The sequence below is a fragment of the Oncorhynchus gorbuscha genome, linkage group LG17, assembly GCF_021184085.1.
Source record: "Oncorhynchus gorbuscha isolate QuinsamMale2020 ecotype Even-year linkage group LG17, OgorEven_v1.0, whole genome shotgun sequence".
In the NCBI taxonomy this organism is placed as follows: Eukaryota; Metazoa; Chordata; class Actinopteri; order Salmoniformes; family Salmonidae; genus Oncorhynchus; species Oncorhynchus gorbuscha.
Window position 1 is genome coordinate 29694878 of NC_060189.1, and position 25999 is coordinate 29720876.

Below are 25999 nucleotides of genomic sequence, written 5' to 3' on the forward strand. Positions count from 1 at the left end.
CCCTGCCCTTCAAAAAGATGTCAGAATGACAGAATCGGGACAAAACGAGGCATTCTTCTGCAGTAGCATTTACACAGTAAAGTACTATTCAAAGCACCCTTGTTTTTATTGGGGGTAGTGGTTCAGACATGTATATCTGCATGGAGGATGTCACTCAACCAACTAAAGCTGTATGTGTGTGTCCTCAGTGTGCTTTTGTGTCAGTTCCTCATCTCACAGCCAGCCACATTCTTTCCCCACGCTCCCTTCCCTGGGTCTTCTCCAGAGGGAATATTCCCATTGTGTGTGTGATGCTGAATGGGAAGTGGGGAAGTGCCTGTCCTCAACCCGTCGCCACTCCACCTAGTGTCACAGAATTCCTGTGACCTCATGGTACAACAGGGTGACGTCCACCAAGATGTGAGCAGAAGGAGTAGAATTCTTCAAAGAAAATCCACCCCGTTGAGTTTGAATAGAATTGCATTGCGTTTCAACTGATTTAATTAAATGACATGCATTACACGGAAGGTATCTGACACCACCTGTAACTACTGAAGTGCCAGCTGTCTTCCACAGTGATTTAATTTCTAGGAAGCATATTTCCTCGTCTTCCTCATACCTAGTTAAGGTAATGGAACTGAGGGTTGATTCATTTTAACTTGATTGGTTGCGGATTTTTGTTTGTTTTGGGGGGGTGCAACTATTAGGAAGGTGCTCCTAATGTTAGGTGTGTGTGTACATACGTGTACACATTCATCCTCATCGAGGTTGATGTTTAAAATGTGTGCACTGCTTACATTTCCTCATGACTGCATCAAAAAGCCAACTGTATTTGGCAGGCAACTCTATACTCCCAGTCTATCGGAAAAGTGAATGTTACACATTGGAATAGTGTAATGTCGTCCAGGAAAGCAGACCACAATAGGCTATAAACCAATGGGCAATTAAACAGTCATTCTTAGGAGTTGGATATTTATTTCAGGACTAAGGCATCTTCCCATACTGGGGAAACATGTTTGTCTTTGTGTTCAGATGCTGCCTTAGTAAATACAGCGATTGCATTCTGGACAATGGATGTATTATGTCCACCTTGTAGGATTTCTCCTTGCCTGTAGAGGGTACTCGTTTCCTCAGGTGCTATGGAGCGCACATGGTTAAGGTACAGTAGTGCACGCACATCAAATGATGTCAAGTCAATCATTAAACACTCAACTTGTATTGAATGTCCTCAGCCTTGTTTGATTAGCAAGGACCATTGATACGTACAGATGTCAGTGATGGACCTGTTGGCTGGGGCCAGGGCATGCGCCTTAAGTGTGAAGCTTGTACGTCATAAAGACTTTGGCACGTGATCTAAGGGTGTCTTTGATGAGGTCAGATGATGTTTATAGAGATGAGCTGTGTCTGTAATGGGAGCCAACAAAGTTTCTATATAATTTGCGGCCAGTCGTTACTTTCACAGGCCCACTGTGAACACCCCTCTACACACTCCCAAATTATATTGCTTTTTTTTTTTTGATCAAATTCTAACTAAATATCACAAAATAATCACATTTTTAAATATAATTTCCCAAGGCAAATCTGCATCTTGGTAAACATTATCTCTCTAGTTGTGCTTAGTCAGAACCTCTCAAGGTATAATCCTCTCTCCCAGGGTAGGTTGCAGCTTCAGGCATTCTGACTCAAAATTGGCTCATTTGCATTACCGTCGCCCCTGAAAGCCTCTTTTTAATTCAGTAAAATCTTGTTTCTCACACGACTGCTAATGCAGTCTGGAGCGTTGACCTTATTTAAGAACATGGAAAACGGGTGTGAGGATCAACGATGAGTCAGGGGTGCTGGGACCTGCATGTCCTAAGGGGTTTGTGGGGTGTGGGAGAAGTGCTCCATTGACATAGGCCTACATTACATGTTGTGTAAGAGTTGTAAAAAAAACATCAATCTCAACACTAAACCACTGAGAACGATAGCCAAGGGAGGAATAAAAATGTATGCAAATGAATTACGTACAGTAGCCTATTTCGTTATGTTTGGAAGAAGCCGCCTTGTCTGAGAGGTCATCCGCGAGATCTCTCTTAATTGTGTGTTGCCAAATGACATCACCTCAACACAATCAATTGTAAATGTATTATTATTATCAATGATCTTGGCCTTGGCAGATCACTGTGACAGGAGCCGCCCACCGGGTCCACATCTACCCTCTTCTAAGTCAGCTCATCTGTTTCCAGGTATCTAGTGATTCCATATCTGCTGCTTCACATCTCTAACACCCCCCACCATAGAAACGTAATAGGCAATAAGCTCCGTCGCCACCATTCATCCCCGGGATCCGACAGCCTACGTGTCCCCACATTAGCCCTCTGCAGTATAGATATGAGAACTTCCCAATGTGACACTCTGACTGTAATAAAGCCCAAATTGGACTTTGGAAAATAGAATTGGATCCTCAGCTGCTTGTCATACCCAGGGGCTGTCTGGCCATTGATTGGCTAAATTAGCTGGCCGGCTGACATTTATCTGACAACAAAACAAAGAGTCGGCACTGATTACTGCCTGCTGGGGACATGGGGAGACAAGGGTGGGATGTGTTGAAGATGAGGTCTCTGCAGAGGAGAAGCTATGATATGAACTGTAGTGTATATGTAAAGATAGAAGACTGCACTAAGGATCTCATTCGTCCCAGACCGTGATAATGCATTATTTCTTGTTAGCAGAGTGCGTTGTGCTGATAAGTGAGACGGTGTGAAATGTTCTGATGAAGAAAGACCCAAGCTATACTGTAGGTTCTATATTGGCTGTATAAAACTAACTAATGGCCAGTTTATTTTCTTGGTCAGGGTCCTAGTGATGACTAATGTTGGATGCATCACAGCCTATTTAGTTAGCACTGTAGCAGTAATACTCCACATGGCTGAATATTAACCGATACAGGGATTCCTCTGAAATTCCTGCTTTCACGTCTAAGTTAAGATGCTGCCTTTAGGCAAAGCGCGAGATGAAATGTTTTCTCAGTGTTAGCACAATGTACTTCATATTGTCACACACTGGAGAGGTTAAGTGTAATGTGTTGTTTTACCAGGTCAGTCATAGCAAGCAGTACCTCACCCCTGGAGCAAATCAGGGTTAAGAGCCTTGCTCAAGGGCATATCGTTAGATTTTCATGTAGTCAGCTCGGGTAATTGAACCAGCAACCTTTTGGTTACTGGCCAGGTGCTCTAACCGCTAGACTACCTACCGCCCTACTACAAGTACGATTTATTTTGACCAGAAATGAATTAAATGTGACTGCTTGAAAGCCCTTAATTGATTCATACTTATTGCCTCAAAGTCTAATCAAAGTGATTTTATAGAGTTTATATAGAAAATCAAAATTCTGTAAATGTCCTTTCAATGATATTTTCCTGCTGAAATGGCTTCTGAGGGAAGAGTCTCCATATGAAAAGGCACTGGCAACATGTAAAGCTTCCTTCCAGTTTAACATCAGTTCTAGAGTGCATCGTTGGCGGCCCACTATTTAGTATATAATTGCTCTGCAATACATGTCAATTCTCCCTCATGTGTTTATTGTGATAATGTTCAAACTAATTTATGAGTTTATATTGGAGCGCAGATTCTTCTTCTTTGCTGATAAACATATAGCATATTGGGATAGGAAATAATGTATTCACAGCAGTACTCAATAAGGGTTCCCTGAGATGAAAAAATTGCACAGTACTGTGTTGTTCAAACATATTTGTTGAACGGGAAGTGTTGTAAGGTAACACAGCAAGCACAAAACAAGTGTATGTTTGTGTACAGTCTACTCTTTTTCTTCCTGGTGTATACCACAGGCCAGGCTGTAGTGTAGAGTGGATCTGCTTTCACCTTGTGATTGAAAGGTCATTGAACAATCCTAGTCACGTGACACATTGTTCAACAGCAGAGAAAGTCTTTCTAAAGACGAACCGTTATGCCTGACCGAACCTCAAGGAAGTAGTAGTTGGAAGTATAAAACATACTGCACCTTCACTCTAAACACGGTTTCATTGTTTTCTTTAGAAATGTTCAGTCGTATTACCGTATCTGATCCAATTCGGAATGCTCAACAGAGCTTAATTACTTCCGCTTGTGTGGAGCATTGTGCTAGAATAAAGTATGATTAGGTATTAAACTGAGATACACTCGAGCAGAGCAACTTTAATTGAACAAGGGAATCGTGAGACATAAAGCAGAACACAAGAAAAGTTATTTCTTTATTTATAATGCGAGTCAGGTCACGACCCAACTGTGTGACTCAAATAAATGGTTTGGCTATGGGTGACGTGTCACAGAAATTCAGCCCGCCTCTCCTGTCTAACGTTAATAAGAGGTTGTGAGATGAATGACGATTAGCGTTTGACTTTAACACAAATCTACTCGAATTGGAACAAAATAATTTGGGTATGCACTCTCCCCACTTGCTTCAAGATGTCCACTATCGGTGCGGTCTGCCCAAAGCATCGCCGGGGGTACACTGCCTGCCCTCCAGGACACCTACAGAACCCGATGTCACAGGAAGGCCAGAAAGTTAATCTAGGAGATCAACCGCCCGAGCCACGGCCTGTTCACCCCGCTACCATCCAGAAGTCGAGGTCAGCAGAGGTGCATCAAAGCTGGGACAGAGAGACTGAAGAACAGCTTCTATCTCAAGACCATTAGACTGTTAAATAGCCATCGTTTGTCGCCAACAACCCGTTTTACTCAACCCTGCATCTTAGAGGCTGCTGCCCCATATACATAGACATGGAATCACTAATCACTTTAATAATGTTTACATACTGCTTTACTCATTTCATATGTATATACTATATTATATTCTACTGTATTTTAGTCAATGCTACTTTCAACATTGCTTATCCTAATATTTATATATTTTCTTTATTCAATTATTTTACTTTAGATTTGTGTGTTTTGTTGTGAATTGTAAGATACTACTGCACTGTTGGAGATAGGAACACAAGCATTTCGCCACAACCGCAATAACATCTGCAAAATGTGTATGTGACCAATAACATTTGTTTGATTTGAAATGTTGAAAAATAAGACAAGATTTAACAAGAGCCAGTAAATCACTCTGATGAAAGAATATAAAACATTACATTTACATTTACATTTACATTTAAATCACTCTGACTTACAAATGCAAATGAATCCAGTGGAACAAACTTTACAATATGCATCTAAATATTTTTGATTACTTTATCCTATCCTAGGTATTCCTTAAAGAGGTGGGGTTTCAAACATGCTCTTTGTTGTTTGATTTACTCCCACTGTTTGGTTCAAGGAGATACACAACCAAACACACACGCTAGAAATGAAGCCTTGTCCTCCTCTATAAACTATACACATGTATATTAATCTTACATGCAGATCTCATGCCCTGCTTTCCCACCCATCAGATAATAAAAGACCAAGTCTCTCCTACATTTCTCACTGTAATGACCAGGGTATGAACTCTTCAACATACTGATTTGAATAAACAACAAGCCACATGAATGCCCTGTTTGAATGGAGTGTTTGATCAGACAGAGGAAGGGAAGGGGGATACCTAGTCAGTTGCACAACTGAATGCATTCAACCGAAATGTGTCTTCCGCGTTTAACCCAACCCCTCTGAATCAGAGGAGGTAGCCATCTGTCCGCATGGGGAGAGGAGAAGCGGCCCGCGCCAGGAGAAGAGCAGAGGGTCCGGCCTTGCCGTTCCGCTCCCCTCTCATCCCACTGTTTACCCTATTCTCTACACAGGGACTATGGCGCCTTGTTCTCACTCCCTCCTCTCCCGGAGCCCAACTCTAGCTTCACCACAGTGATGTCATGGGCAGGAATGATGTTTATGTTTTCCACTGTGAGAGGTGTGTGTATGAGGAGTGTGTGTTGCAAGAGTTGGAAGGGGTGAAAGCAGCCCTCAGGGTGATGGAACTAAAAGGGAGTGCTAGGGTCTGCAATACTGCTCCTCAACCAATCACAAAGTTATATTAGATCGATGGATACGGTGTGGATACAGTTCAAGTCAAAAGTTTGGACACACCTACTTATTCTAGGGTTTTTCTCTATTTTTATTATTTTCTACATTGTAGAGTAATAGTGAAGACATCAAAACTATGAAATAACATACTGAATCAAGTAGTAACCAAAAAAGTGTTAAACAAATTGAAATATATTTTAGATTATTCAAAGTAGCCACCCTTTGCCTTGATGACAGCTTTGCACACTCGTGGCATTCTCTCAACCAGCTTCATCTGAAATGCTTTTCCAACAGTCTTGAAGGAGTTCCCACATATGCTGAGCACTTGTTGGCTGCTTTTCCTTCACTCTGCGGTCCAACTCATCCCAAACCATCTCAATTGGGTTAAGCTCGGGTGATTGTGGAGGCCAGGTCATCTGATGCAGCACTCCCATCACTCTCCTCCTTGGTCAAATAGCCCTTACACAGCCTGGAGGTGTGTTGGGTCGTTGTCCTGTTGAAAAACGAATGATAGTCCCATTAAGCGCATACCAGATAGGATGTCTTATTGCTACAGAGTGCTGTGTGCTGTCAGAATGCTGTGAACTCTGTAAAGCATTTATTTGGCCTACAATTTCTGGTAACACCAATGAACTTATCCTCTGCAGCAGAGGTAACTCTGGGTCTTCTTTTCCTGTGGTGGTCCTCATGAGAGCCAGTTTCATCTTATAGCTTAATGGTTTTTGCCACTGCACTTGAAGAAACTTTCAAAGTTATTGAAATTTTACGCTTTGACTGACCTTCATGTCTTAAACGTAATGATGGACTGTCGTTTCTCTTTGCTTATTTGAGCTGTTCTTGCCATAATATGGACTTGATATTTTACCAAATAGGGCTATCGTCTGTATACCACCCCTACCTTATCATAACACAACTGATTGGTTCAAACGCATTAAGAAGGAAAGACATTCCACAAATTAACTTTTAACAAAGCACACCTGTTAATTGAAATGCATTCCAGTTGACTACCTTGTAAAGCTGGTTGAGAGAATGCCAAGAGTGTGCAAAGCTTTCATCAAGGGTGGCTACTATGAAGAATCTCAAATATATTTTGTTTTGTTAAACACTTTTTTGGTTACTACATGATTCCATATATGTTATTTCACAATGTTGATGTCTTTACTATTATACTACAATGTAGAAAAAAGTAAAAATAAAGAAAACCCTTGAATGAGTAGGTGTGACCAAACTTTTGACAGGCACTGTAGATAGATACATAGGTAGATAACAACCATAAAAAAGTGTTCCACCCATCTGGCACGTCCACATAGCCTCTTCTGCCCAACTGAATATGTGGCATCTGTCTGGTATCTGAGGTGTACAAAACACCTATTTACAAGATCTTACAGAATTGAGCAATAACTACTCTCTGTTTTTCCACTTATTGAGCAATCCTTTCCTGCAGTTTGAGAGGTGAGTTGAGCCTTTGTAACCTTGACTCAGTTTCATGCTGAAGGTTTAGTTTCTTTCATCGTCTCCGCTTCTCAAATTCCCAGTCTCTCCTCAGAGAAACACAGCTGCCCAAATTCCCAGACAAGCCGGCAGGAAATACCTGATGGCCCTCTCTAACCCCCTGGATTCTCTCTCACCCTCTTTGTTTCTCTATCACACACACACACACACACATTCCACATGGAACTACTGAAGAGGAAATATGACATTAGTTTGAGTCTGTTTGTCAGAGTGGGGTACCGTGAAGAAGGTAATGCTACGAAATCCCTGCCTCCACCTTGTCCTGTCCCAGTTGGCTCTTGGTAAGAGCAGCAAACTGCTACCATACAACATACAGGTTCAAATGTACTAGCAATAATAAAGACCCAGTAAATCACATTGCAGAGGTACGGGGAAAAAAGTATGTCCCAGAAGATTCCCAAGAATCACAGTCAAAATGAAAATTATTTCAATGAACGCTCTCCACAAGTTGAACTAGATGCTTGCATGGTTCTGAGATATTGAAAACACAACACAGAACTTCACAAACTATTGGAAATTGGTCCGGAGGAAGTTTTGAAGGTCTATTTTCTATGACTGCCAACATAATCTACTGTATATCTAGGACTATCAGTGCTTGTGCTTAGAGAATTTTATACTGATCTCCAAATGACTCATATTCATGGGGCAATTAAACTGACCTTACCCCTAATTCTCCAGAATGGTGGATTCATGCCAGTGGTTGATGTTATGATCAAGTCAACAGGACAACAAAGAGTGTAGTGTTTTCAGAAAAGCAAGGAAGCAATGGCTGGTGCAGTACTTTCTGCAACAAGAAAATAGGTGATAGATAGCGAGAGGATTTATAATCTCTTATTCAAAAATCATGGATCACCATTGTCATAGCCCCATCCAAGTGTCCCAATAATGTCCAAATAGTCTTCAATTATTTCCTTTGCTAGTTTATTTTCCTCGTGACCAGTCATGAAAGAAGAAAAGGAGGAGAACCTTTTTTTAAACTACTGAGACACATATTAAACCTGTTCTCCCTGTCTTTGGTGTATAAAAGAGAAACTCTGCCAGGACAAGAGTTAGAGGTCTCTAAAGAAACTGGATGACTCGCACACAACCAAGCAGAAAACTGGACACAGCACACTCAGGGTCTGATTAATGCAGGGGCTTACAGGGGTTGGATCTAAAAAGTAAAACAATACAGTATATATTAAAAATACAGTATAGATTATATATGTGTATATATATATATGTGTGTGTATATATATTTACTACAACTGCCAACCACAATGAGTGTGGATAGCCTGCTGCTGCCTGCTGCTATGCTAATTGTCAGATGGGGGAGGAGAGAAGGTAGGTGGTTCACATGGATAAGTGGGTGGCCCTGCCTTGATTGGGTAACTGATTCATAGAAAAATAAAGATAAACTGCATAACAAATAAATGTGACTGGTAAATTATGTCATTCGGGGGCTGGGCCCCCCAAAAATACATATACAAATAACATACTTTTTTTTGCCTATCACAGGAATGTTCTCAATGTTCAAAACACACCAGAGAGCATAGTTAACCCACGGAGGATTAATAGTTTATAAAAAATCATTACTGTGGATCACAGGAGGTTGGTGGCACCTTAATTGGGGAGAATGGGCAGATGGTAATGACTGGAGTGGAACCAGCGGAATGGTATCAAATACAGCAAACACATGGTTTCCAGGTGTTTGATGCCATTCCATCCAAGTTTTATCACAAGCACATGCATGTAATTGCCAAAATAAAGGAAACACTAACACAAAGTGTCTTAAAAGGGTGTTAGGCCACCACAAGTTGCTAGAACAGCTTCAATGCGCCTCGGCATAGATTCTACAAGTGGACCTAAACAATACCAGGAAAATGCCCCTCACACCATAACATATACTTTGTATCCCTCATTTACTCAAGTGTTTCCTTTATTTTGGCAGTTAACGGTATACAGTTGAAGTTGGAAGTTTACATACACTTAGGTTGGAGTCATTAAAACTCGTTTTTCAACCACTCCGCAAATTTCTTGTTAACAAACTATAGTTTTGGCAAGCCGGTTAGGACATCTACTTTGTGCATGACACAAGTCATTTTTCCAACAATTGTTTACAGACAGATTATTTCACTTATAATTCACTGTATCACAGTTCCAGTGGATCAGAAGTTTACATACACTAAGTTCGCTGTGCCTTTAAACAGCTTGGAAAATTATAGAAAATGATGTTGTGGCTTTAGAAGCTTCTGATAGGCTAATTGACATCTTTTGAGTCAATTGGAGGTGCACCTGTGGATGTATTTCAAGGCCTACCTTCAAACTCAGTGCCTCTTTGCTTGACATCATGGAAAAATCAAAAGAAATCAGCCAAGACCTCCGAAAAAAAATTGTAGACCCCAACAAGTCTGGTTCATCCCTGGGAGCAATTTCCAAACGCCTGAAGGTACCACGTTCATCTGTACAAACAAACAATAGTACGCAAGTATAAACATGAGACGACGCAACCGTCAAACTGCTCAAGAAGGAGACGCGTTCTGTCTCCTAGAGATGAACTTACTTTGGCTCGACAAGTGCATATCAATCCCAGAACAACAGCAAAGGACCTTGTGAAGATGCTGGAGGAAACAGCTACAAAAGTATCAATATCCACAGTAAAACAAGTCCTATATCGACATAACCTGAAAGACCGCTCAGCAAGGAAGAAGCCACTGCTCCAAAACCACCATAAAAAAGCCAGACTACAGTTTGCAACTGCACATGGGGACAAAGACCACACTTTTTTGGAGAAATGTCCTCTGGACTGATGAAACAAAAATATAACTTTTTGGCCATAATGACCATCATTAGGAAAAAGGGGGACGCTTGCAAGCCGAAGAACACCATCCCAACTGTGAAGCACGGGTGTGGCAGCATCATGTTGTGGGGGTGCTTTGCTGCAGGAGGGACTGATGCACTTCACAAAATATGTGGCATCATGAGGGAGGAAAATTATGTGGATATATTGAAGCAACATCTCAAGACAACAGTCAGGAAGTTAAAGGTTGGTCTCAAATGGGTCTTCCAAATGGACAATTGACCCCAAGCATACTTCCAAAGTTGTGGCAAAATGGCTTAAGGGCAACAAAGTCAAGGTATTGGAGTGGCCATCACAAAGCCCTGACCTCAATCCTATAGAAAATTTGTGGGCAGAACTGAAAAAGCGTGTGCGAGCAAGGAGACCTACATTCCTGACTCAGTTACAGCAGCTCTGTCAGGAGGAATGGGCCATAATTCACCCAACTTATTGTGGGAAGATTGTGGAAGGCTACCTGAAACGTTTGACCCAAGTTAAACAATTTAAAAGCAATGCTGCCAAATGCTAATTGAGTGTATGTTAACTTCTGACCCACTGCGAATGTGATGAAAGAAATAAAAGCTGAAATAAATAAGTCTCACTACTATTATTATGGCATTTCACATTCTTAAAACAAAGTGGTGATCCTTAGAGACCTAAAACAGGGATTTTTACTAGGATTAAATGTCAGGAATTGTGAAAAACAGAGTTTAAATGTATTTGGCTAAGGTGTATATAAACTTCCGACTTCAACTGTACTTACAGTCGGGAGTCCGCAGTTTTGGCGGCATGCGTGCAAAATATACAGCTTGTTGCGTTGTGGCCATAGACATATAATGCATAGAAAGGTTTTGGAGCCTCTTACCCTTGCAATTTGACTGTTAAACTCATGGGTAAACTAGCAGTGGGTGCCAGCCCTGACTTGAATGGGAACTGCCATCTATGGATTATATTTCTATGGTTGGTTGCGGCTGTAGGTTTGCTTTTTGCAGATTTCAAAACACAATCGCGGAAAAAATGTTCAGTTTGGAAAGCAAATGCCCACTGCTGTCTGTAGAACAAATAGAACGTTTTTTTCAGGGCCGCCCGAGTGTCGCAGCGGTCTAAGGCACTGCATCACAGTGCTTGAGGCGTCACTACAGACCTGGGTTCAATCTCAGACTGTGTCACAACCAGCCGTGACCGGGAGTCGCATAGGGCAGCGCATAATTGCTCCAGCATCGTCTGGGTTAGGGGAGGGTTTGGCTGGGGGTGGCTTTACTTGGCTCATCGCACTCTAGCAACTCCTTGTGGTGGGCCGGGCACCTGCAGGCTGACTTCAGTCATCAGTTGAATGGTGTTTCCTCCGGCACATTGGTGTAGATTTGGTAAGCTATTGCCACAACAAGCACATCGGCCATCATCATGAGTAGCCTATGGCTTCATCTTCATCATTAGTAGCTTACTGTAGCCTATAATATACATCTCCTCCTAATATTGTACAATCTGTGTGTCATTTCATTGGCCTGGGCTATTGTTGGTTTGAAGTCAAGACCAGTTTAATCTCAGTTTGTCAGTGTCAGACTAGCCACTCATTTCAGTCATTTGTGTGGTATTAAAAAAGATTCAGCTAATGTCTTCCATCATGTAAATGAGGTGGAATTGCATGAAATGCATTTTTAAAAGGCAGATTTATTTTCAGACCCTGCCCCCCCAAAAAATCCCGTGGGTGGAATTATGGTCTGGGGGGCGCTATAAAAAACAAAACAAAGCCATGGGGTCTATGATTTCTTAAACTGGGCACAGTCTGTGGGAATTCCTATGGAACAGCACACTGTTGGCATGGCTATGGTAATGAACACACTGGCAGGCAGGGTGGCAACAGCTGGCATTTTGGGAGAGCAGGCATGTGGTGTGTACATTGACAACATTTATTTAGCCCAATAGGCTACCAGTCAATTAGTGCAGAACTTTGTGCAGTTAATCAAGGAAATATACATACTGTACGTTTCCAAGCAATAATTCCAGGCAATTAAATGTGTTGCAAATATTGGCTTCATGAATATTCATGAATATTGGCTTTATAGACAACAATTGAAAAACAATTTTGGTTGGCCAACCAAAAGAGAGATTGAATGCATTATCATGGATGCATAGGCCCATTCAAAGCCAATATTTAAGATTTGATAGCAAGCAAAGTAAGAAAATATAGAAGGACAACAACTATAAATCCTTCTCATTCGAAGGAAAACAACTGTAAATCATGGCAAACATACTTGTTATTTTGGAGGAGTGTTTTTGAGAGTCAAATAAAATCCAGATTGCGTTTACGTAGCGCCTACTCCACGTGACTGGCGGTTTGGAAAAGTTGCAGTGAGGACCTGCTACTGCTCTTCCATCGAGACAACAGCTGTGGCGCGCTAGTAGTCTAGCACTGCGAGAGTTTGAGGCGCTCTGTCTTTCTTTGAAATACAGACTGTTGAACGAAATTAGGCTACTTCTATGTCAAAAAAGGACATGCTACCTTTTACTGTGATTGGATAACAGGAACGACTTTGCAAGTGAAAGTTCATGGACTCACGGTGATATCCTTTGAGGCTTTGACCACACGTGAAACAGTCGCCTAACAAGAAGTGAGTTACTTTTATATTTACTGTTCTGTTTACTCTCGGTTTTTCACATTATGAACATGTTATATACACATAATAGCAAGTTCAAATTGTGTGACGAGTTAGTTATCTACGTTTGTACTGGACTTTCGTTCAACAATTAACATTTAGAGCGCAGAGTCCTGTTTGTGTCACTCTGTCTTCACGGTGCCTGTAGCAAGATTGAGCTAAATATCCCCTAGACGTTGCTACTGTTAAAGGCTATACATTAGTTTACGACCTATTGCACACGTCAAAACATTTATTCAATCGATTAATCAGGATTTGAAGACTTACATTTGTAAAATGCATGCAAAACAAGTCATTTAAGTATTTTGGGCTTAAGTCTGACACCAAGTTAATTTCAGTGCTACACTGTCAAAGTAAAGTTTGTTCAAATTGTACAGAACATTCGACTATTGCAAAATATGTACTTCAAAGGCACGCAACTCACAGTACACAGCAACCACGCCGCCTAATTTTGAAGTCTGATTTTTTCCCATGCTCATAATTTTCAAACTGAGACTGGTGTTTTGAACACTAGCTAGACATTGTTCAAACTTCAAATAGCCCCCGATCATCAGATCGAGGCTTTTCTCACAAGCTTCATAGAATGGCAAATATTTAATTTATGCTCCTAATAATAATGCATCCTGCTAGTTTCATATAAGGATGCTTTATTGCAAGAGCTACATTTTCATAACCTGAAGCTCATTATTATGTGCTCATCTGTATATTAAGACATTAACTGTGGGTTGAACTTAATAGAAAATGTCAGTCAGGCTCAGGGGAGAACGACTGACCCCTCTCATTGAAGCCACGACGTTCAAGGCCGAGCACGGTACTGCAGGCATTCTTTGCAGAAAACCGGATCTCACATTTATAGGGAATGGGAAAATGGCTATTTTATATTACACTTGATGTATGTTCTTGAACCGGTTATTCTGAAATCGCACACAGAATAAGTTATAAGGATCATGTAGTGGCTATTGGCAGCCTGCAGTACCCCGGTCGGAATGCAGCTTGAGATACTCAATGAGAGGGGGCAGCACTGAGCTAGCCTGCAACGTCACTACCTGGAGTAGCTCAAGCTGCGTCTACATAAATCTCCCACACGAAACGACATTTTAAGACTTCCTTGGCTTCAAAAGCACTATTTGGTGTTCTCATAGGAACGAATTGTATTACGTGATCGATAGCTTTTTCCATTCATAAATAGTCATTGGTCAGGCTATTGAGAAAGTCATTTATATTCGTGGGATTTGATTTGTTTGAATACCACACCCAGCAATAAGGAAAAGTCACATGACTATCATTGATCATAAGTTTGTTTGACTTTTATGGTTTATAAAAACCCAGGATGTCCTGTTCATATGAAACTCTTGTTGAAAGCAGTAACCCTAATGGAAGGTGGTTTTCCATGAGAAAAAAAAAAATATTTACCAGGCTAATGGCCAGATACTATTGTATGTGTAACAATGCAATGCTCAGACAGCTTATTTAAAAAGGGGTTAGTACTTGACTTCTGCTCTCTCACACACCTGCACACAGAGAGAGAACATTTTCCACATTTTCACTTTAATAAATACAATCGTGTACCACATGATCCTATGGAACATTACAAGAAGGAGAATGTTGGACACAGCGGAACACATGGCTTGCTGAATCTATGGAACACATGTTCTGAAGTGAAACGCTTGTGGAAACTGTATCATTTTGCATGGCTATTGGCCCTACTCCAAAACCATATCAAAGCAATTAATTCGTTATTAGTTCATGCAAACGTGCATGTTGCTGTAACCTTGCTAACCTACAATATTACTCTGTCATAACTTAGTGGCTATGATATGGGACTTGAGTAATGTCAAAAACCTATTTTTTTTATGTCATTGCAAAGCAATTAGGCTAGCCCCAAATGATTATTTACATTTACATTTAAGTCATTTAGCAGACGCTCTTATCCAGAGTGACTTATGTAACAAGTCTAACAACATGTTTGTTTTGTTACTAGGGTAATTACAGTAGCCTTCAGGGTTACTCTGAGTGGAAGGTAATGTAAGGTGTGACCCCACTAAAATCAGGCTGTTACTAATAATTTCCCTCTGAACATTGTTATTTTTCCCAGTTCCATAGTGCTACAATGCTGAGCTTGAGTTTGTATTGGAGCCAAAGGGTGGAAAAAGTCATTTGGAAAATGCAATACATTTTTAGCTGGGTGGTAATTGCTCATTGCAGATAAATCCTATCTCTGTATTGCCAAGTCTCTGACAGGTTGGGGCCATGCAGGGCTGCTATTTCCACCTTATTCACCTCATCTCTTGCTCTCCTTAATACTACTTCTTATCTCCTAGCTGTTGACCAACCCAATTAACTCCAAATGCACACTACACTCCCATGAAGTATTTAATTGCAACATTTAGGCTGCTCAAGTACACCATGAAAGATAGGCTATTGGAAATAATTAGACTAACCTATTACACATGGTGTGATGATTTTGACTGGGGTTTCTATGAATGTCCACTGCCATGCCTGCTGGAAGGGAAAGTGGAGACACTCCTTTTTTGTGCAATGAGAAGATAGCCGAACTAACGAGGCCAGTTTCCTGTCTTCAGTGGCTCATATAATGGAGAGTGGAGAAAAAAAACATCCTTGCTAGTTTCCGATGAAGCTTCAACATGGGAACACACTGTCCCATCCCACCACTTGGCTGGAGGATGCGCACATGAAATGACATCACTAGGCAAGTGTGTATGGGCAAACAATCTTAACACACTTTATACAAATTACAAAGCATATGCATGCAAAACCAACACCGCTAAGGGAATGTTAACTTCATATGGCTGCAGGGGCAGTATTGAGTAGCTTGGATGAAAAGGTGCCCATTGTAAATGGACAGCTCCTCAGTCTCAGTTGCTAATATATGCATATTATTAGTAGTATTGGATAGAAAACACTCTAAAGTTTCCTAAACTGTCAAAATATTGTCTGAGTATAACAGAACAGATATTGCAGGCGAAACCCTGAGGAAAATCAAAACAAGTGGCTTCTATTTTGAAAACTCCATGTTCCATAGCCTCCCTTTGCTGGATTTAAAGGGCTATGAACCAGATTCCTTTTCCTATCGCTTCCTCAAGTTGTCAACAGTCTTCAGACATAGTTTCAGGCTTTTATTTTGAAAAATGAGCCAGAACGATAACATCGCGTCGAGTGGTCACATGAGTTTTGCTTGCGCAACAGAATTTGGACAGCCATTGTTTTCACTGCTGTTTTCAGCATAATTTCAAATTCTGACACGACAGGTAGATTAACAAAAGGCTAAGGTGTGTTTTCCTATATTGCACTTGTGATTTCATGAATAGAAATATTTATAGTAATATTTATTGTATGTAGCGCTATGCTATTCAGAGGTTGTTGATGACAATTATCCCGATAGGGGGATTGCAGCCATGACAGGTTAAGTGATACTTAAATAACAGGTTTCCAATTTGTCATACTTCAGCTAGTTTGGATCTTTGTTTGTTTTACAGGTAAGGAGGATCTATTGACACTATGTAACTTTGCTTGTAATACTTGCAGTGCATTTGGAAAGTATTCAGACCCCTTTCCCACATTATGTTACGTTACTGCCTTATTTCTAAAATGGATTAAATTAATTTCTTGACTCACCAACCTACACACAGTACCCCATAATGACAAAGCAAAAACAGGTTTTTAGAAATTTTAGGAAATTGAAAACATATCTTATTTACATAATTATTCAGACCCTTTGCTATGAGACTCGAAATTGAGCTCAGGTACATCCTGTTTCCATGAGTCAATGATGGCATAATGGGTGGACTGGCAGCCACTGCGAGTGTACCCATTAGTGCAAAGCAGGAAGTGTACCCAACAATATGTGCTGTGATTTTTGTTGATTCAACTCCATTGACATTACGAAAAATCCATTGTATGAGCCATATCAGTTAACATTCTACATTGGCATGGAAATGATTGCATCATAATACCAAGCAGCTATTGCCAGTATACCCGTAAGATAACCAGTCAAATTGCCAGGGTTAGAGATTCAAAGTCCATTCTATTCATTGTTTGCTACAATACCTTGCTTGTTTTAGCAAGGGGCAAAAATTGTCAACCCGTTGTTAAGAGTCCATATTATTGCCTCCCGAGTGGCGCAGCGGTCTAAGGCATTGCATCGTAGTGCTTGAGGCGTCACTACACACCCGGGTTCGATCCCAGGCTGTGTCACAACCTGCCGTGACTGAGTCCCATAGGGCTGCGCACAATTGGCCCAGCATTGTCCAGGTTAGGGGAGGGTTTGGCCGGGGAGGCATTACTCGGCTCGTTGTGCTCTAACGACTTCCGGTCGTCAGTTGAATGGTGTTTCCTCCAACACATTGGTGCAGCTGGCTTTCGGGTGTAAAGAAGCATGTTTGGGAGGACGCATGACTCGACCTTCATCTCTCCCGAGGTCATTGGGGAGTTGTAGCGATGAGACAAGATTGTAATTGGATAACAATTGGAAATCACGAAAAAGGGGGTAAAAAAATGAGTCTGTTATCGCAGAAATGGAGTAAACCGCACAAATGCAGTCTTCGTTAGCTGTTCGTTCCAAACGGTTATGACTGTTAATTTCATGACGCTTTTCATCCATAACCGTCGGTTACACGATTATATGGTAATTGTGCCAGTCCTACAACACTGTGCCAGTATTTCCTTACTGCTCATGTTAAGAGGAGTAGGCTTACTAAAAAACTGCCCTGACCCAAACCATTCAATGAATATTTGTGCTGTTTCTCACCTCAAATGTGCGACTACATATGAAATAGTGATAGTTTTATGTGGAACTATGCCACTGTTTTCAGTGAATGTTTTATTCTGCATTGTATTTCTCACCTTAGGCCTAGATCCTTAAATAAATATAGCATAAAGAATGTTGTCACCTCATTTTTAAAAACATTGTGCAGACAGTGAGACCATTGTGCAATCTCTCTGCTGTTGTGGAAGATTTCAACTTAATGTAGGTCTATCTTCTACATACTGCATCCATTTCAAGCACAGTGTTTTCCCTGCCATACGCTATGCAACTGTATTCCTTTAGAAATAAATAGTATTTTTCCCAATATGAAGATTCTCATTTCTCCCCTGAAAGAAAGCTGTTTCAGAGCAGGCTCCCTCTCATCATCCTTCATGCATTCTACTCTGTTAGAGGCCACCCTCTACAAACTCACACTCGAGCAAAGCTGAAGTGTAGCTGTTATTCCTGTTGAGTGTGGAGCGTTCTCTAAGGAATGTGAATGGAAGATAAGCCCCAGGAATGTGATTTCCCCTGCTTATCGCAGTCTCACTGGCTCGATCTGCACACTGCCATCTGAAAACAACCCTGGATGTGGCACAAAGAAAGTTAAACATAACACCTTGGCATCACACCAGGCACGGTGTTCCAACTGTGGGTTGGTTAGCGCACATATTAGTGTTGGGCGGTATCTAGATTTTCATACCGTTTCTGTACCATACCACACAAAACAATTCAGGCAACCGGGATCTTGATCCAGGAGGGTATTGAAGATTGAATGTCTGTAGTCTGGTACCAGTCTTTGCCACTCCATCTCATTGCCAAAGAGACTGGCCTTTCAGCAGTCCCCATGTTCAATATGCAGCTGGATTTAAGGCGGAGTTGCTTGTTAGTTGTTGGAAATAACACAAATATGTTCCACGACAACATGGAGCCTTGAATATAGAATTAGAACTATGACAAAGTTCCGGTTCCGGTTGGAGCGAGTGGTCGCATCTGCACGTCGCTCCAACGGGTAGTATAACTTTTTCATTATATTTCATTATATCACAACGGTTTGATTTGTCTTATCTTAGCAATTTCTTCTCAGCTAGCTACATAGCCGTCTTTGTATCAAAGATAATTGCGTAATTATCGTATTTCGCCGTCCTAACGTAGTCTTCACTAGCCAGCTAGCTAACGTCCACTGATTAGCTGCACTGGAGAAACTATTACACTCAACTGAACGACTTGATTAGTTTAGTGTTAGCTAGCTACATAGCTGTCTTTGCTGTCTTCGTATCATCGTATCCAAGATAATTGTGTTGTTTAGGTTTAGAGTGTGTAGTCTTAGAGTGATTATCTTAATTTACAGAGGTTAGCTAGCCAGCTATTTGTCGTCCTTAACGTAGGTGACTCTGCTAGCTAGCCAACAGCTAGCCAACGCTAGCCAACGTCTTCTGTATAGAACTCAACTACCCGGTCGCACTCACAGGTAGTATCACATTTTCACTTCATTTCATTACAGTACAACGGTTTGATTTGTTTGATCGTAGCTAGCTAGTTAGCTAGCTACATAGCCGTCTTTGTATCAAAGATAATTGTGTAGTCTAGAGCGATTTTCTAGGTTCGCTAGCCATCTATTGTCGTTCTTTTAACGCAACGTAACGTAAACAACACTGCTAGCTAGCCTGCTAGCCCCCGAATAGCAACACTGCAGAAACTATTACACTCAACGGAACGACTTGATTAGTGTAGTGTCAACAACGCACCCACTGCCAGCTGGCCTACTTCAGCAGTACTGTATCATTTTAATCATTTTAGTCAATAAGATTCTTGCTACGTAGCTTAACTTTCTGAACATTCGAGACGTGTAGTCCACTTGTCATTCCAATCTCCTTTGCATTAGCGTAGCCTCTTCTGTAGCCTGTCAACTATGTGTCTGTTTATCCCTGTTCTCTCCTCTCTGCACAGACCATACAAACGCTCCTCACCGCGTGGCCGCGGCCACCCTACTCTGGTGGTCCCAGCGCGCACGACCCACATGGAGTTCCAGGTCTCCGGTAGCCTCTGGAACTGCCAATCTGCGGTCAACAAGGCAGAGTTCATCTCAGCCTATGCCTCCCTCCAGTCCCTCGACTTCTTGGCACTGACGGAAACATGGATCACCACAGACAACACTGCTACTCCTACTGCTCTCTCTTCGTCCGCCCACGTGTTCTCGCACACCCCGAGAGCGTCTGGTCAGCGGGGTGGTGGCACCGGGATCCTCATCTCTCCCAAGTGGTCATTCTCTCTTTCTCCCCTTACCCATCTGTCTATCGCCTCCTTTGAATTCCATGCTGTCACAGTTACTAGCCCTTTCAAGCTTAACATCCTTATCATTTATCGCCCTCCAGGTTCCCTCGGAGAGTTCATCAATGAGCTTGATGCCTTGATAAGCTCCTTTCCTGAGGACGGCTCACCTCTCACAGTTCTGGGCGACTTTAACCTCCCCACGTCTACCTTTGACTCTTTCCTCTCTGCCTCCTTCTTTCCACTCCTCTCCTCTTTTGACCTCACCCTCTCACCTTCCCCCTACTCACAAGGCAGGCAATACGCTCGACCTCATCTTTACTAGATGCTGTTCTTCCACTAACCTCATTGCAACTCCCCTCCAAGTCTCCGACCACTGCCTTGTATCCTTTTCCCTCTCGCTCTCATCCAACACCTCCCACACTGCCCCTACTCGGATGGTATCGCGCCGTCCCAACCTTCGCTCTCTCTCTCCCCGCTACTCTCTCCTCTTCCATCCTATCATCTCTTCCCTCCGCTCAAACCTTCTCCCACCTATCTCCTGATTCTGCCTCCTCAACCCTCCTCTCCTCCCTCTCTGCATCCCTTGACTCTCTATGTCCCCTATCCTCCAGGCCGGCTCGGTCCTCCCTCCCGCTCCGTGGCTCGATGACTCATTGCGAGCTCACAGAACAGGGCTCCGGGCAGCCGAGCGGAAATGGAGGAAAACTCGCCTCCCTGCGGACCTGGCATCCTTTCACTCCCTCCTCTCTACATTTTCCTCCTCTGTCTCTGCTGCTAAAGCCACTTTCTACCACGCTAAATTCCAAGCATCTGCCTCTAACCCTAGGAAGCTCTTTGCCACCTTCTCCTCCCTCCTGAATCCTCCGCCCCCTCCCCCCCCTCCTCCCTCTCTGCAGATGACTTCGTCAACCATTTTGAAAAGGTCGACGACATCCGATCCTCGTTTGCTAAGTCAAACGACACCGCTGGTTCTGCTCACACTGCCCTACCCTGTGCTCTGACCTCTTTCTCCCCTCTCTCTCCAGATGAAATCTCGCGTCTTGTGACGGCCGGCCGCCCAACAACCTGCCCGCTTGACCCTATCCCCTCCTCTCTTCTCCAGATCATTTCCGGAGACCTTCTCCCTTACCTCACCTCGCTCATCAACTCATCCCTGACCGTTGGCTACGTCCCTTCCGTCTTCAAGAGAGCGAGAGTTGCACCCCTTCTGAAAAAACCTACACTCGATCCCTCCGATGTCAACAATTACAGACCAGTATCCCTTCTTTCTTTTCTCTCCAACTCTTGAACGTGCCGTCCTTGGCCAGCTCTCCCGCTATCTCTCTCTGAATGACCTTCTTGATCCAAATCAGTCAGGTTTCAAGACTAGTCATTCAACTGAGACTGCTCTCCTCTGTATCACGGAGGCGCTCCGCACTGCTAAAGCTAACTCTCTCTCCTCTGCTCTCATCCTTCTAGATCTATCGGCTGCCTTCGATACTGTGAACCATCAGATCCTCCTCTCCACCCTCTCCGAGTTGGGCATCTCCGGCGCGGCCCACGCTTGGATTGCGTCCTACCTGACAGGTTGCTCCTACCAGGTGGTGTGGCGAGAATCTGTCTCCTCACCACGCGCTCTCACCACTGGTGTCCCCAGGGCTCTGTTCTTGGCCCTCTCCTATTCTCGCTATACACCAAGTCACTTGGCTCTGTCATAACCTCACATGGTCTCTCTTATCATTGCTATGCAGACGACACACAATTAATCTTCTCCTTTCCCCCTTCTGATGACCAGGTGGCGAATCGCATCTCTGCATGTCTGGCAGACATATCAGTGTGGATGACGGATCACCACCTCAAGCTGAACCTCGGCAAGACGGAGCTGCTCTTCCTCCCGGGGAAGGACTGCCCGTTCCATGATCTCGCCATCACGGTTGACAACTCCATTGTGTCCTCCTCCCAGAGCGCCAAGAACCTTGGCGTGATCCTGGACAACACCCTGTCGTTCTCAACTAACATCAAGGCGGTGGCCCGTTCCTGTAGGTTCATGCTCTACAACATCCGCAGAGTACGACCCTGCCTCACACAGGAAGCGGCGCAGGTCCTAATCCAGGCACTTGTCATCTCCCGTCTGGATTACTGCAACTCGCTGTTGGCTGGGCTCCCTGCCTGTGCCATTAAACCCCTTCAACTCATCCAGAACGCCGCAGCCCGTCTGGTGTTCAACCTTCCCAAGTTCTCTCACGTCACCCCGCTCCTCCGTTCTCTCCACTGGCTTCCAGTTGAAGCTCGCATCCGCTACAAGACCATGGTGCTTGCCTACGGAGCTGTGAGGGGAACGGCACCTCAGTACCTCCAGGCTCTGATCAGGCCCTACACCCAAACAAGGGCACTGCGTTCATCCACCTCTGGCCTGCTCGCCTCCCTACCACTGAGGAAGTACAGCTCCCGCTCAGCCCAGTCAAAACTGTTCGCTGCCCTGGCCCCCCAATGGTGGAACAAACTCCCTCACGACGCCAGGACAGCGGAGTCAATCACCACCTTCCGGAGACACCTGAAACCCCACCTCTTTAAGGAATACCTAGGATAGGTTAAGTAATCCCTCTCACCCCACCCCCCTAAGTTTTAGATGCACTATTGTTAAGTGACTGTCCCACTGGATGTCATAAGGTGAATGCACCAATTTGTAAGTCGCTCTGGATAAGAGCGTCTGCTAAATGACTTAAATGTAATGTAATGACAACGTCAAAACATTTAGCTGTTAGCTAGGCAAGTTATTGTATTTTGAGGCTTAAAATCAAAGCAGAGGTTTTGTGGTTGGAATTGCCGTATGTATTTAGACTGAGCTAGCAACTTGACAGATTAGTTTCATCTGGACAATCACAGTTGCTTAGTAACCGTATAGCGGTGTATTCTGTGGAGAAAAAAGTGATAGGGTTCCAATATTTGGATAATTGTTGTAATTGGAGGATAACCTGTGAGGGTTATCAACTCATCAGTTCTCCTCGCTCATTAATGATTGAATGTTCATATTTGAAGATGACAGAAAGGCCAGTTTCTTTGGCAATGACAAGGAGTGGTTCGGAGTGGAATGTTAGCTAAAGAGACTCTTACTTAGGCTAGACTGTCTCTGCTGTAACTAAAAAGCTTGATCTAGCCACTTAGCTAGCAAGTTAGCAAAACAAATGCATAACTGGAGCCCTGAGCTGTGTATATACTTTATTTGGCCCCTCCTACATTTCTTGTAGTTATACTTAGTTTATAGTCATAAGCATTGCCATATCATACCGTCAGTATTTCGAAATACCCCGGTATATCGCCCAAGCCTATTTCAGATCCTCTGTTTTCTGAAGGATTCTTCAAAGGGTTGTTAACCATTAACTGTAAATGTCAGAGGAAAGTAGCTGTAACAACAGCATTCCAAATTTCTCACTATACCAAAGATTAAACATAAACAATGATCAGTTGTTGATTTTTCTTTTTTTTATCAGTGTTTGGCAATTCTGGAAGATGTCAAACTAATTGAATTGGCTTTGTGGTAGCCTACGCTTTTGCAAATCCTGCACCTGTCCTATCGTTGTGAAGCTCTCTCAGCCTGGCTGTTGTGCCAGAATTCTATTGCCCTGTGTAAAGAAGTAAGCAGGGAAAGGAGTGGTGGGGAGTGCTGAAAGTTTTGGCTGTAGGTTAAAGCAAAGCACCCTTACTCAAGAGGCCTCTTGAAAGCCGTGTGCTCTGGCTGAACAGATTTCACATTAACACGCTGAGCGAAAGGAGAGACTGCACTCGGCACTGCTCCCTCCGTTCACGACTTGGCGAGGTACAGTGAATTAAGTGTTTCTGGGAAGGGAGGGATTGTCACTAGAAAATGGGGTGACTGACGGGGTTACAACGCAAGTCTCAGTTTCAGTGTTGTAAAGTATCTATGTAAAAATACCCCCCAAAAATACTGTAGTACTTTAAAGTATCTACTATTTATTTTTTTACAACTTTTACTTCACTACATTCCATAACTTCTTAGGGCTGAGATCCCGTTAACGGAATTGATATGACAACAACCAGTGAAAGTGCAGGGCGCCAAATTCAAAACGACAGAATTCCCATAATTAAAATTCCTCAAACATACAAGTATTTTACACCATTTTAATGTTAATCCCACCACCGTGTCCGATTTCAAATGGGCTTTACGGCGAAAGCACCACAAACGATTATGTTAGGTTAGAGCCAAGTCACAAAAAAACACAGCCATTTTTCCAGCCAAAGAGAGGAGTCACAAAAAGCAGAAATGGAGATAAATGAATCACTAACCTTTGATCTTCATCAGATGACCCTCATAGGACTTCATGTTACACAATACATGTATGTTTTGTTTGATAAAGTTCATATTTATATTTTAAAAATCTCAGTATACATTGGCGCGTTACGTTCACTAGTTCCAAAAACATCCGGTGATTTTGCAGAGAGCCACATCAATTTACAGAAATACTCATCATAAATGTTGATGAAAATACAAGTGTTATACATGGAACTTTAGATACACTTCTCCTTAATGCAACCACTGTGTCAGATTTCAAAAAAGCTTTACGGAAAAAGCAAACCATGCAATAATCTGAGTACGGAGCTCAGAGCCCAATCAAGCCAAAAAGATATCCGCCATATTGTGCAGTCAACCGAAGTACGAAATAACATTATAAATATTCACCTACCTTTGATCTTCATCAGAATGCATTCCCCGGAATCCCAGTTCCACAATACATTTTTGTTTTGTTCAATAATGTCTGTCATTTATGTCCAAATAGCTCCTTTTGTTAGCGCGTTTGGTAAACAAACTCACAAAGCACGTTCAATAGGAGCAGACAAAGTCAAAAAGTTCCGTTACAGTCCGCAGAAACATGTCAAACAAAGTATAGAATCAATCTATAGGATGTTAACATAAATCTTCAATAATATTCCAACCGGAGAATTCCTTTGTCTGTAGAATTGCAATGGAACAGAGCTCGCTCTCACGTGAACGAGCGGCACGAGCTCAAGGCATTCTGGCAGACCTCTGACTCATTCCCCTCTCATTCGCCCCCACCTCACAGTAGAAGCATCAAACAAGGTTCTAAAGACTCTTGACATCTAGTGGAAGCCTTAGGAAGTGCAACATGACCAATATCCCACTGTTTCTTCAATAGGGAATGAGTTGAAAAATGACCAACCTCAGATTTCCCACTTCCTGGTTGGGTTTTTGCCTGCCATATAGGTTCTGTTATACTCAGACATAATTCAAACAGTTTTAGAAACTTCAGAGTGTTTTCTATCCAAATATACTATTAATATGCATATATTAGCAACTGGGACTGAGTAGCAGGCAGTTTACTCTGGGCACCTTATTCGTCCAAGCTACTCAATACTGCCCCCAGCCATAAGTTTTTAAAGAAAATAATACATTTTCCCTAAGACCCAAAAGTACTCATTATATTTTGAATGCTTAGCAGGATAGGAAAATGGTCCAATTCACACACTTATCAAGATATCATCCCTACTGCCTCTAAACAGCCATCACTAACATAGAGAGTCTGCTGCCAACATACGGACTCAAATCCCTTAAATACAGACTTAATAAAGGTATCACCAGTCACTTTAAATAACGGCACTTTAATGTTTACGTATCCTACATTACTCATATGTATATACCTTATTCTGCACCATCTACTGCATGCCATTTCTCATATTTATATGTCCATATTAATCATCCCTTTACATTTGTGTATTTGTGTGTATAAGGTAGTTGTTGTGAATTTGTTAGATTACTTGTTAGATTTTACTGCATAGTCGGAACTAGAAGCACAAGCATTTCGCTACACTCGCATTAACATCTGCCAACCATGTGTATGTGACCAATACAATTTCATCTGACGGAATCACTAAAAACAAATGTTTTGTTTGTAAATTAGTGTTGGAGTGTGCCCCTCTCCATCTGGTTTGCTTAATATAAGGAAGTATATTATAGCAATTACGTTTACTTAAGTATATTTAAAACCAAATACTTTT

At 42.4% G+C, this 25999-nt stretch overlaps 1 protein-coding gene across 2 annotated transcripts in view; it reads left to right on the forward strand.

The window, feature by feature from the left end:
• The first annotated feature begins 12602 nt into the window (after nucleotides 1–12602).
• Nucleotides 12603–25999, forward strand: part of LOC124001301 (syntaxin-binding protein 6-like) — a 108052-nt gene continuing 94655 nt past the window's right edge. Inside the window, exon 1 of one of the 2 annotated variants that reach the window (XM_046307975.1) lies at nucleotides 12603–12903. The gene's annotated coding sequence lies outside the window, so the exon portion shown is untranslated. The remainder of the gene's footprint in view (nucleotides 12904–25999) is intronic. The other variant, XM_046307976.1, reaches the window with a different exon arrangement.